Source organism: Tamandua tetradactyla, chromosome 3, assembly GCF_023851605.1.
Source record: "Tamandua tetradactyla isolate mTamTet1 chromosome 3, mTamTet1.pri, whole genome shotgun sequence".
Taxonomy (NCBI): domain Eukaryota; kingdom Metazoa; phylum Chordata; class Mammalia; order Pilosa; family Myrmecophagidae; genus Tamandua; species Tamandua tetradactyla.
The window spans coordinates 74733168-74746389 of NC_135329.1; the positions used below are offsets into that span (position 1 = coordinate 74733168).

Consider the following 13222-nt stretch of genomic DNA (forward strand, 5'->3'; position numbering starts at 1 on the left):
TTTCTGCAAAGAAAGTATATATATACAGCAGTAATTATTTCTGATGACAATTCAGGTTACCAAAGCAAAATTTGTAAATTACTGATGAAGGATTTAGAGAAAAGAAATAATGTTGGGAAATTTGCAAAGACAAATGAAAGTACTACAGGTATAATATTGGGAAATTTCTGATGATGAATGTGAACATTGGAATAATATAGCAAATTTTCAAATAAGCAATGGTGGCAGTGAAATCTCATAGGAACAACTGGTGATATTATGTAATATGGAAATATTATGGTGAGGATTTGTGGCAGTAGTATAATATTGGATCTTCTGAAAAGAAATGTGACACTGGTATTTAGTGGAGAAACTACTAATGAGGAATGGGGTACTAGTATAATTTGAAGAACTCCTGAAGAATGCTGAAGGCATCACTATAATACTGGAAAATTCATTGTGAGGATTTAGGGTTCTGATATAATATTGGGTATTTTCACAAAAGTAACTGCAGCATTAACTTAATATTGGGCATTTAATAATATATGGAAGAATATGTATAATTTGGGGAAGCATATTGTGAAGACTGGAGGATACTGTTATAATATAGAAAAGTTTCCATGAAGATGGTAGGAACATTTTAATATTTGGAAATTTGGACTACAAATACAATGAGAAACATAGAATACATATAATATTGGAAAATTTTTGAAGGAGAATTGGATATAGGCATGTAGTGGGGATGAAACAATTTTACAAAATTTCCATGAGGAATCCATTCACTTGTATAATATGGGCAATCTGAAGAACTGGGATACTGCTAACATAAGAAACTTCTGCAATTTCTCATAAAAAATGAGGACATTGGTATAATACTGGGGAAATATATTCCAATGAGAAATTGGGATTCTGATATAATACAGGGAAACTACTAGAGATATTAGGTCATTGAAATAATATTATGAAACTTCATATCAGTAAATTAGACATTGGTACAATACGGCAGAATATCTGAAATGAATGGCTGCACTATTATTGGGAATCTTCTCAAAAGAAATAGGGTCACTATAATCATATGGAAAAACTTAATAAAAATGAGACATTGGAATAACATTGAAAAGCATCTGATGAAAATGTGGCAATTATGCAATAAGAAAAATTCTGATGACCAATGATCAACCCGGTATAATATTGGGGAAATACTGATGCAAAAAGGTTTTCTTTTATAACAGAAATCTTTTCAGAGTGTGGCCTCTGATGTCATTTGGGAAATCTTTCAAAGAGAATGTAGTCACTTGTATTATATGAGTAGACATACTGATGAATGGGTGCACTGGTCTAATATTGGAAAACTTTTGAAATGGAATAGGAATGCTGATATCATGTGAGTCAACTCCTGATCAATAAAGAGGAAATAGTGTAATAAATTGGACACACTTTGAAGAGGAATGTGGAACTGTTAAAACAAACAGAGAAACTTCTCTTGAGAAATGAGGGGAGTTCATATAATATTGGGAAAGTTCTGATAAGAAGTTTCCTAAAGAAATAGGGGCACTGAGTGCTCACTTTGGCAGCACATACACAACATTGGAATGATACAGAGAAGTTTAGCACAGCCCCTGTGCAAGGATGACACACAAATTTGTGAAGAATTCTATATTTAAAAAAGGAAAAGGAAGAAGAAATAGCGGCACTGGTATATGATGAGAAAATTCTTATGATACAGTGGAGTTAATTTCATAATGGAAAACTTCTGAAGATGATAAGGGAACTGGTGTCATGTGGACAAAATCTGAAGTATATGGGGATACCAATATAATATTTGGAGTTTAAAAAGAAAAACAGTGGCCTGCCCTAATATTGGGAAACATATGATGAATATCTGGGCAATGGTATTATATGATAAAACTTCTGGTAAGTAATGGAATGGTGTGATATATGTAGAACTCTGATTATGATTGTCGGTGCAGACAATAAGAGGATTTTGATACAGACCAAGGGTATGGGTAACATATGGAGGAAATCTGATAAGGAATGGGAGCAGCAGCATATTCTGAAGAAGAATGCAAGCAATAGAATATTATGGGAAAGATTCTGATGAGGAAGAGTCCTGGAATTATATTAGCAAATGTCTGAAGAGGAATGTGGGTACTGATAAATGGAGAAATTTGGATTTGTAATGGAGTCAGTGATGAAATATTGGAAAATATATGATAGAGATTGATGGCATATATTTAATAATGATAAGTTTCCAATAAGAAATTGGAGGAATTACATAATAAATAGAAACTTCTATAATGAACTATCATGTTATAAAAATTCTAATGATGAATGAAGCACTAAAGTTATATTAGAAAGTATAGATGATGAATGAAGACAATAGCACAAGGAGAGGTAATTGTGGATAAGGAAAATGGCACAAGTATAATATTGGGAAAATTCTGAAGATGAATGGGAAAACTGGCATTTTATTTACAAAGTAGCAATGGAATTGGAAGAAATACTATAATATTGGGAAATTTCTGATGAGGAATCATGGCACCGGTATACTATTGGGGAGATTCTGATGAGGAATGGGGACACTACTTAAATATTTAGAACTTCCAGGGGGATGCGAAGACCCTAACATTGTTTTGGGAAATGAAGAATTGGGACACAATAATATGGGATAATTCAGATAAGGAAGGAGGACACTTCTCATGTGAAATGGAGGCACTGTGTATTACTAGTGAATTCTTTATGAGGAGTGTTGACTCTGATTAATATTTTTGGGGATGTCTGATAAAAATATACACTGTGGAAAATATTGGGAAACTTTTGATGAGAACTGGATCCCCTCAAATCTGCTACTATCAGGAAACATGACAAAAATTGCAGTCACTGTTATATTTGGAAACATCCTAGTAGAAATAAGGCTAACTTACAATAGTAGAATCTTCTTCATGAGTAATAAGGCTGGTGTAAAAAGGGGAATAATTTAGGAATAAATCAGGGGTCTATGTCAAACTGGGCCACATATAGGGAAAATTTCAATCTATGAATAGAATAGTGATACAAAATTATCATTTTGCTGATTTTAATTGAACAGAGAGGTAATTTATTTATTTATACACAGTACTGATTTTGCTTTACACATATCATTGTTATGAAAGAGCATTAAAGAATTAGTTTCTACTAACTTTTGTTTTACTTCTACATTTCTGGGTTGTTTTTTGTTTGTTTGTTTGTTTGTTTGCATTGGTAGGCACCAGGAATCGAAACTGGGTCTCCCGCAAGGCAAGAGAGAGCTCTGCTTGCTGAGCCATCGTGGCCCGCCCTCAGGGTATATCTTATTCTAAATGTTTTCACTATGATTTTGCTTTACACATATCATTGCTGTGAAAGAGCAATAAAGAATTAGTTTCTACTAACTTTTGGCTTAATTCTACATTTTTGGGTATTTCTTATTCCAAATGTCTTCACTACTGCTGCCTTCTAATTATAATTATTTCTTTTCTCCATCAAGCACCTTTCTCTCCTACCATATTCACATGTTCAAATGCTACCATCTTTCACATCCTAATGAAGTACCAGTTTATTCAAGATACTTATCAACTGGTCATATTTTTCTTAGGCAATACATCTACTAGTGATGTCTTGTATTACCTTAGGCAGCACTCTTTATTTCTTGATTTACATAAAATCACACAAACCCTGTAGGGTAAGAATATTTCTGTCATCATCAGTGCTTGGTAGTAGAAGAATGAAAAAAATTGCAATGAAATGTTTAGTCATATAGAAAATTAATATGATATCAAGGGTTAAAGCAGGGAATACAAATACATATAATAATTATTAGCAAGTCATATGCATATCATAAAAAATTTAATGGTAATTCACCATAGAACTTAAAATTTTACACCTCTGAGTAATTTTTCCTCAAATTTTAATTTATATACTTCTGTTATTTCTCATACCTAATTATTTTTTCCTGATTTCACATCCAGGTAATACAGTTTTTGAAATAGTTTTGTATATTCATTCTAGTCACCCTCTATAAGTGAGCAATAGTTTCCCTATCTCTGAAGCACCACTAGCTGAAGTTCTGAGGTAGCATAATTGCAGATTATACATACACATATATTTATACATACATAAATATATAATATACATGTATATCTTCTGTGGCTGTATAAACAGTTTAGAAAAAAATGTTCACATTAGTTGAGACTCCTTGGCCCAGTGCTTTTAAAAATTCTCCTGGGAAAGTAAAGTTTTCTACATGTATTGGCATTTCTATGGAATAGTTGTATTAATGAGTTTACAAAGCAAAATGTGCAGGCTGAGTAGAAACAAGCTTGCTTTTATTCCATTAATAAAAGTTGCCCCTGAGGGGTCCTGTGTTGATTTAAAAGTCTTGTTTTCCCAATGAAACCTTCTTCCAGGATTGTGCAGTAATTTACCTGTGTTAGTTTGACTATACCCCAACCTCAGAAAGAATATGACTCTGCAGTTACTATGCAAATCCCATCTTCTCAGCTCTGAACCCTGATTCCACAGGAAAGAAAAATGGATCAAAGTCACGACATTCTCTTCCTTTTTCCTCAGTGTAGGAAATTACACCAGACAAAGGAGACATCTTGTCAAGCAAGGTTTGGCATTGTTAAGGAAAAACTCAAATATTCTAGAAAAGGAGACAAGAGGTGTACAGGGAATATTTACAAAATTGCATCTAGATGTTACTCCTGAGAAAAAGATGGCCTTGACCCATAGCAAATGTCTGAGAATTATTTGAAGGATAGATGCTGGGGAAAGTCGGGCAATCTTGTCCACTCAGGTAGATTCATTTAAATTAGCCTTAAGGAATTTATATTTACAATTTAATAACACACAGAATCTCACCAAATTTGCTTGAAAACACCAACACATGGTTTGGTTTCTGTAGAAGTCAGTATTTTCTCATCACTTTCCTTAACCACCATGCAATGGCCTTATGTCTACAGTTTATATTTTTTGCATATTCCCTGAAAAATCTCTTTCTCCCTCTCTTTCTTTTTCCCTTCATCCCCTATGCTGAACCCTTACATAATACCATTCAGTACTCTAATTATAACATCATTTGAGAGTACAACCATATTTGAGAGTTTAGTCTCTTCTTTCCATTTTACATGTACTTATCCTACCTCCATGGTCAGTCACCTAATGCAGCTTCTTTAGGCAGTGTAGACTTTACTGGAAACTCATATTCTGTAATTTGAAATTTACTTCCTTATAATTTTCACCTCAATTAAAATGAATGGTTAAAAATGTCCATAAGTTTTTGGATTGTTGTCCCAAGTTGCTGTAGTTTAATAGTATATAACCAATGCTGGTAGATTTTAAAATCATAATAGTTACTGTATAGAATTTCATTTAATTTCCTTTGATCTATTGCAGAAAATAGAGATCATACTGGTACTTGATTAGAATTACAATATATACAAATGGATTTTGCATGAATTATGAAGTATTTTTGAGATAAGGATTTAAAATCCAGGAATAGACTCTTATATTCTGTTGATTGACTTAACAAGATCACTTTTCATATTCCATGCATTTCCAGAATTTTATTACAAATCCTTCAACTATTTATAATATCCATGTTTTTCTTAATATTTTTCACTCTCAGGTATTTTGATCATTAAGCATAGAGTATGTCAGATTATTTTTTCATTATAATATATTACTCCTTATATTTTAACATATACATATACCAATGCTTTTTCAAACTTTTTGATCCATTGTATTTATATATGCTTCATAGAAATTGCATACAGTAAAATTTTGTATTTATTTCATTCTGAATATTATACTCGGCTAACTGCTGCTGTAATTGATATGCTAGTTTTAGTGGTGTGATTCATTACTTGTTTTTTATTTTTTTAAAATTGCTAATTGATTTTCCTGTATTTCTTTTGGCTTGGGGATCACCTTTGAGGTTTTTCTGCCCTCTTAAATCACATGCTATTTTTAAATTCTTCATTTAATATGACAAATCTATTCACATCACTTTCACATTCAGAGTTTTCTCTGTGTACTCTGCCAATTTATTTTAATTATATAAAGTGAGTCCAACTCTGGCACTAATTTATATCATAAGTAGAGAAGTATTGTAACAAACATTGTGGCTAAGGCAAGAAATAAATATCTACTGCAGCCACACAGATTTATGGACATATGGTGAAATAATCAACAAAATGCTATTGGATTGTTCTAGAATTCATTCTCTAAATAATAAGACTTTTAAAAGTTTAATCCAATACATAACTATTCCCTTTAACTATTTATTATTTTATCATTTAAAAGTTCTATTTAATAAGATTACTCTACATTGACTACAATAAATATTAACAAAAATATTAGTAAAAATTTAAATTCTGTAGGGATCACTGCTTTTAATATCTAAATAATGCAATGTACATTAATTGTGATTTCTACATTCCAGCAAGGGGTATTTTTTACAGTGTACTCTGTACTCTAAATAGATAAAAAATAGAGCTAAAATTGTATAAACAAATTAGTCTGTGCCTTGAAGATTTAATTAAAGCTTTGTGTTAATTGGACAATATATTAAATATTGATGCATGCCAGTTTAATTAAAAGAAAAAAATCACCTATGAAATTCAATAATACTTTATAAAATGTATATATTAATTGCTTACAATGCATTTTCACCAATAATTATATATATATATATATATATATATGGAAATTTTACTTACTCTCTTTTTTACATTTTTGGTAAAAATAAGAATGTTGGGGTTAAAATTAACTATGCAAAGGCAATTGAGGGTGTTTTTGTATATCATTATAATTGAGAACACTGAAGTTCATATATTCTTATCTGGAAAGTTATAAGAAAAATTAAACAGAGCCACATTTTCAGTAATATAATTTATTCTTGGTAGAAATAGAATGAATAAGATTGTCCAATTCCATTTATCTTTGAATATCTTGTTTTACTGAATAATATATCTAACTTATTTCTTCTTTTTTTTTTGGTTCTCCTAAGAGAATAGATTCCCCACCTGGCATGGAGAGAGAGAACTGGACTATGGTGCAAGATATCATTCTAATTGGGATACATATCTGTCAAGCACTAGAGTGCCTCTTGCTTTAAAATTTTTTATTGGCTTATTTGGTGACAGTACTTGGAAACACCCTCATCATTACCCTGATCCTTGTGGACTACAGGCTTCACTCACCCATGTATTTCTTCCTCAGCAATCTCTCTTTCAGTGAAATGTTAACCACCACCTGTGCTGTTCCCAAGATGCTTGCAGGCTTCCTGTCAGAAAGGAATAGAATCTCATTTAGTGAATGCTTCATCCAATCCTATTTCTTCTTCCTGTCTGGATGCACTGAGTTTATCCTTTTTGCAGTCATGTCCTATGATCATTATGTGGCCACTTGCAGCCCCCTTCAATATCCTACAGTTGTGACCAGCACACTCTGTGTCCGTCTTGCCATCCTCTCCTGGGTAGGCAGCTTCCTCCTCATCCTACCATCTACCATCCTTAAAGCAGGACTGCCATACTGTGGCCCCAATGAGATTGATCATTTTTTCTGTGACAATGCCCCACTCCTCCACTTGGCCTGTGCTGATATACATGCCATTGAGTTGTTGAATTTCAACAGCTCCCTTGTCCTACTTATCAGCTCCATCTCACCCACAGTGGTATCCTATGCTTACATCATTTTCACCATTCTGAAGATACCCTCAGGTCAAGGTCAACGCAAAGCCTTTGCCACCTGCGCCTCTCAATTTACTGTGGTCTGCATGGGCTATGGGATCTCCATCTTTGTCTATGTCCGTCCCTCCCAGAAGAGCAGCCTGCATCTCAACAAGATCCTCTTTATCCTCTCCAGTGTCATCACACCTCTCTTGAATCCCTTCATCTTCAGTCTAAGGAATGAAACCATGGAAGGTGCACTGAATGATACTTTGTCCAAGGGCCAGGAGTTCTTTAAGAGGATGAGGTCTAAGTAATGGACTACTGAAGAGTCACCCCAACCATGGGAATTCTCAGTATTACTGAGAATGAGTACAGGACTTGATACTGTAAATGGTGGAATGCTGTACTATACCTTCATATCATTTCCAATCACAAAAGGTATAGTTAGACCAGATTCATTTACATCTGATGCTTTAAATGTCCAAATATTATAATGTTCTGGTGGTAGTACTGACACTTCTGGTGGTAAAAATAGAATTTAATATATATTTTGGTAACAGTGCTATTGGTTAAAGAGGGACAAAGTAGTACTAGAGCAATATAGGTGTATGTATCACTTGGTTGAGTTTGTATATACCAAATTTGGAAAGAAGAAGCAATGCAGTAGTCTGGCTGGTAATAAGGACACACACTCACATACACACCTATGATAAAACATAATCACAGGATATATTCTATAGTACTTGAAGTCCAATAGTAACTTATTGTTGCATATCATTGAGGTCACTGCCTTTTTAATTAACTACATTAGCTAAATGTATTGGCTACATTTATTTTTCACATATTCATGGATTGTCCTTTAGCATTTCAATTCTCTTTTATATCAGTTCATATTATTTCTCATGAAGCACTTAGTTCCTTCCATTTGTCAAAGAAGATTTGATTCTTCAATTAATTTAACATTTGCTTGTATTATAAACTTCACCACATTAGATGTGTAAGAAATAACTAAATCAATTATCACTCATCCAACCCTGTACCCTTGCCCTTGTGAATTTCTATTGCACTTTTAAATAATTGTTTTGCTTTTATTATTCCCTCAAAATACAATTTCTATATCAAGAAGACATTGACTTTCTTATAACAGGCTTCATCCTTATTCATGGATAAGAACACAAGAGGGAAACAACTGCAACCTGGCATTTCTGTCATCTTTTCATTCAGTTTTTTCTTTGCCTAGGAAGCTTTTCAGATTCCCAGCACATTCACCTTGCTCACTGATTGATAACACAAAGTCAGTCCATGAGTTTCATATTCACAATTATTAATGGGGAAACATTATGTCAGTCCAAGCATTAAATATTATAGGGATGTGATTTAATTATTTTGATTTAGCTATTTGCCTTTCCCACGATGGATCAAATGTAGCCAGGACTTTCATATAATGGCAGGTATCTGTGTGCATTTGAGAAAAACTAAGATCCAAGATGAATATAGATTAATGTGGGAGAGATCTGTCAATATTATACATATTCATCCATGTATAGAGAATGAGATTTCACCAGCCTGAGGGATTGATGTTGATTACTAAAGGGAAGTTGAGTTGGTGCTGTATAATGTAGGCAATGAGGGCTAAGTCTAAACAAGGAGATTTCACTGGATAACATCAACCACTTGGTAATTTCATTTAAAAAATCACTGAAGAACTGTGATACCAAATATACAAATAAATAAGCAAAAACTAAACAAACAAACAATGAAAACAAAACAAGGATTTGGATACTGGAAGAATGAAAATTGGTGCAAATGATACATGGAGTGAATGCATCAGGCAAAAGAATCCACTGCTTTTGTCTAGTAACACTGCCATCCTGAAAACTGGTGCATGTTTGTGTGCTTACATATATGTATGTACATATATCCCAATATGAATCAGGCACATTTAAAAATTAATTTTATAATGGAAAATTTAACATTTGTAATGATTTTGTATGAGAAGTAATTCTCTTGTTGGCATGAGTAAACTGACAACATAAAGTTACTAACCATGAAGGAGACTCAGTATATATTCCGTCGTGAAATGATAGTTACAAAACTTTCTGCCATTAGAATAAAAATCATGTAGAGTTTTTAGAAGGGTGTGCATCTAATCTCAAGCTTCTTGGTTTTCTTTTAGGAAGTGGTGTGTATGGCCCTTGTCTTCTGCTCCAGCTCATACATATTTTCTAGTTTACTGCACTCCCCATGTATTGTTTCCACAATTTTGAAGGCCAGCATTCCTAAGATAAAGTCCTCTCTCAGAGGGTGTTATTGTTTGCGTGAACTCCCAGACAATTCCAGGTGGTTATTTAAATTACCCACCAACATTCACGGCATCTCCTCAGGGTAGGCTTCTGTCTTCAAGGCCCCGGGTGGGGGGTGTCCTTCGGTCCCAGTCTTCGCTGTGGGTCTCAAACTGCCCAGGCCTCCAGCAGACCCTGCCTCAGCAGGATACACCCCACCCATGCCAACAACTGTGACGTCAACAAAATTGCGCATGCCCTGCCCCAGGCGCTCTGCGCATGTGCAGCTATTGCCAACTCTCTGGCTGTGTCTCCTCAGCAGGCGGCACAGCCTCGCTGTACCGCGGTGGCGCAGAGGAATGGCTGGTGCTTGGCGCAGGTTGTGAGGGGAGGCCAAGACCCTGCAGGTATGTCCAAGGTCTCAAGGCAGGGACAGCGGGGTCTCAGCAACTCAGTGGAGTCAGGCCTCGGGGGTTGCCACCATCTCCAGGGGTCGGGGAAGGGTCAGGTCTCGGCCTTGAGAGGGGCTGGGTTGGGGGTCAGGGGAAGATTGAGGAAGGAGTCGGGCATGGCCTGAGGTGGGCCTTGGGCCAGGTTCCGGAGAGGGTCGGGAAAGGGTTAGGGTGCAGCCTTGGGAGGACTTCAGGCCAAGGTCAGGGGAGGGTCAAGGAAGGTGTCTGGGTGAGGCCTGGCGAGGGCCTCGAAGGCCTCAAGGGCCTCGGGCCGGGGTCAGGGGAGGATTGGGGTCAGGGGAGGGTCGGGAAAGCATCAGTGTGCAACCTGGGGTGGGCCTCAGGCTGGGGTCAGGGGAGGGTCACAGAATGTGTCCACACGACCTCCTAGGAAGAGCCTGGGGCAGAGTCTGAGTAGGGTCGGGACCCTTCCTTCTCTGGAGGTTTCATGTACTGCTGCCAGGCGGACAGGTGAAGGCCTGGGGAGGCCGCGCAGGGCGTGGACCCTCCACTCACCATGTCAGCGTGGCAGGTCTGGGTGCTGCTGCTTAGATGTCAGGTTTAGTGCCAGAGAGACTTTGGGGCCAAAGCCAACAGCTGCCGGTAAGTGGACAGCTGAATCTCTGCAAGCCTCAGATACTCATCTTTTAATTGAGTCTATTTTATCCCATGTACCACCAACACATAACCTTCATCATGCTCTGTATTAAATAGGGTAATATATAAAGTGTGATAAATTCTCAGAGGGGACCTGCTTTTATTGTAAAGCATAATATTCTCTTAATTATTGACCCATTTAACCGCACAACCATCCTTTGGATCAGTGTCACTGTCTCCATTTTAATAAAGCAGCTAAAAGTTCAGAAAGAGAAACTGATTTGCCCAGAATTACCACATAAGCAGATAATAGGGAATTAGATTTTCATTGTTATATTCTATAGTCCATCCCCTTTTCCACGCTAAAATACACAATCTTTATTCCTGAGCACCACCGGGTCAGAATTATGGAGTGTAACCTAATCTTACCTCCTCAGAACCCAGGGGTCAAAGGTAAATTAACGTCCTTCCTCCTTCATCCTTCAACCTGGTCTCAAAGGACAGTTAAAGAGAACAAAGTAAATTGAAACGACAAATTGAGCACTCAGCATTAAGTTTTACTACAGAACCTGTTCAGGCCAAGGTTGGAGAGAAAAATGGGACTTTTCTTAAAGATGAAAATGGGGACTCATCCATGCTCCATGTTATGAAAGTGATATAATGCCTCTGACCTGCTGCTGCTGTCTGGGTTTCCTATTAGTCTCTGTGTAAAAGCCCCAGGCTGGTTTCTGCTCATATGTGGATTTCAGGTTCATGGCATCTAGTTGTTTTTGCAACAAATAAGAAGTTGCCAATTTGGGATTATGGTGCCCAGTTGTTATTTTAGTAGAAGTTAGGTTTTTGCCACTGTCACCAGAGTAGATGGTCACATGAGAGTTCATTAAGGCCTAATTAAATTTTATGCTAGGCCCAAGTCATGGTTTGAGGGGACAGTGAATTCCAGAACACTGTATTAGATTTGTGGCAAAGACATAATATCAGGATGGTACATGAAAATGTATTCAAAGTTATCTAATTCCTCCTTATTTTAAAAATCATAAAATTGAAACTAAGTCCCTAGGTTCCTGAGTTGTGGAAGCTGAGGTAGACCTGACGTCTTGAGGTCCACTGTTGTTTATCATACTGAAGTTAAAACAACCTTCTTGGAAAAGTGATTTTGAGAATCTATAGTTTAGGGAGAAGAAACATCTCATTGTTGAGAGCTTTCAAAAGACTTTCTAAGCTCATGAAATTTAGTATATTAACAGGAAAAATTTTTCCGGCATTAACCTCAAAATCATTCCATGTCAATGAATATTTCTCTTCAATATCATTTGCAATATCAGTGTAGGGTTCCATCATTGGATATATTATACACCTTGCTTAACTAATTATTTGATGTTTATATTTTAAATTCTTTCATGTTATTTACTTTAAACAGACATATTTTTTAAAGCAAACAGTAGGAAGTAAATGCTTCAATTTACTCAATAAAAATGTCCCGGGTTCATCAAGATTATGTCAGAGTCACCCATGGAGAGATGAGCATTAATCATGGCCCTTCTTAATTGCATATGAAAAGTGAAAGATATTTTTTCCAAAGGTTTATTCTTTAGAAAAATATATGGAAATTTCTCATAAGTTCTGGAGCTGCAAGATAAGGTCCTATGACTCCTGTCAGCTTCGCCTTCTCTGGATTCATAGTTTCTACATTTTCCCTGGAGCATCAGAAATGAATAAATTCCAGGTGAGTTGTTTAACCCTCATTTTGTATCATAGTATGTGTGTATATTTTAGTAAGTTTTATGAAAGAATGCCCATAAAAGCAAAAATAGTTAAAAATCACCTTCATGAAAGTATTGTTTAAATAGCCAGTAATTCTCAAAGTGTGGTCTCTAGTCCCCAGGAACCTTTCCAGAGTTCTGTGAGGTCAAGATCATTTTTGTAATATGAAGATGCTAACTGTTGACATTTGTTTTAATGGTGCAAAAGCAATAATGAATAGATTGCTACTGTTGGGCATAAAGCAAGGTAGTTGACACTACTCTTTCCTTATGTTTTTTATGTAAAAATTTTTAATTTTCTATGTAGCAAGATACACCATAAAAAGGTTAAAAATCATGTGATGATACTTGCTTATGTATACAGAGTATATCTTTGGAAAATATACAGAGAAAACTTAATGTTGGATACTCCAGAGATGGGAACTGGGTGTTTGGAGGAGGATGTGAGGATAGTA

The 13222-nt window shown here is 35.8% G+C and overlaps 2 long non-coding RNA genes and 1 other non-coding gene across 16 annotated transcripts in view; 2 read left to right on the plus strand and 1 right to left on the minus strand.

Annotated features, from left to right (window-relative positions):
- The window catches only part of LOC143677383 (uncharacterized), a 166973-nt gene extending 156803 nt beyond the window's left edge, over positions 1 to 10170 (minus strand). For all 3 annotated transcript variants that reach the window (XR_013172556.1, XR_013172555.1, XR_013172557.1), the window contains exons 1-2: positions 10035 to 10170; positions 7203 to 7285 (exon numbers count right to left, since the gene is read on the minus strand). This is a non-coding gene — a long non-coding RNA (uncharacterized LOC143677383). The remainder of the gene's footprint in view (positions 1 to 7202; positions 7286 to 10034) is intronic.
- On the plus strand, positions 1538 to 1643 carry LOC143678470 (U6 spliceosomal RNA). The gene has a single exon (XR_013173278.1). It is a non-coding gene; the product is annotated as a U6 spliceosomal RNA (small nuclear RNA).
- Positions 10171 to 10243: 73 nt separating the features above from the next.
- LOC143677386 (uncharacterized) overlaps positions 10244 to 13222 on the plus strand; it is a 141413-nt gene continuing 138434 nt past the window's right edge. For all 12 annotated transcript variants that reach the window (XR_013172568.1, XR_013172570.1, XR_013172562.1 and 9 more), the window contains exons 1-2: positions 10244 to 10362; positions 12587 to 12730. This is a non-coding gene — a long non-coding RNA (uncharacterized LOC143677386). The remainder of the gene's footprint in view (positions 10363 to 12586; positions 12731 to 13222) is intronic.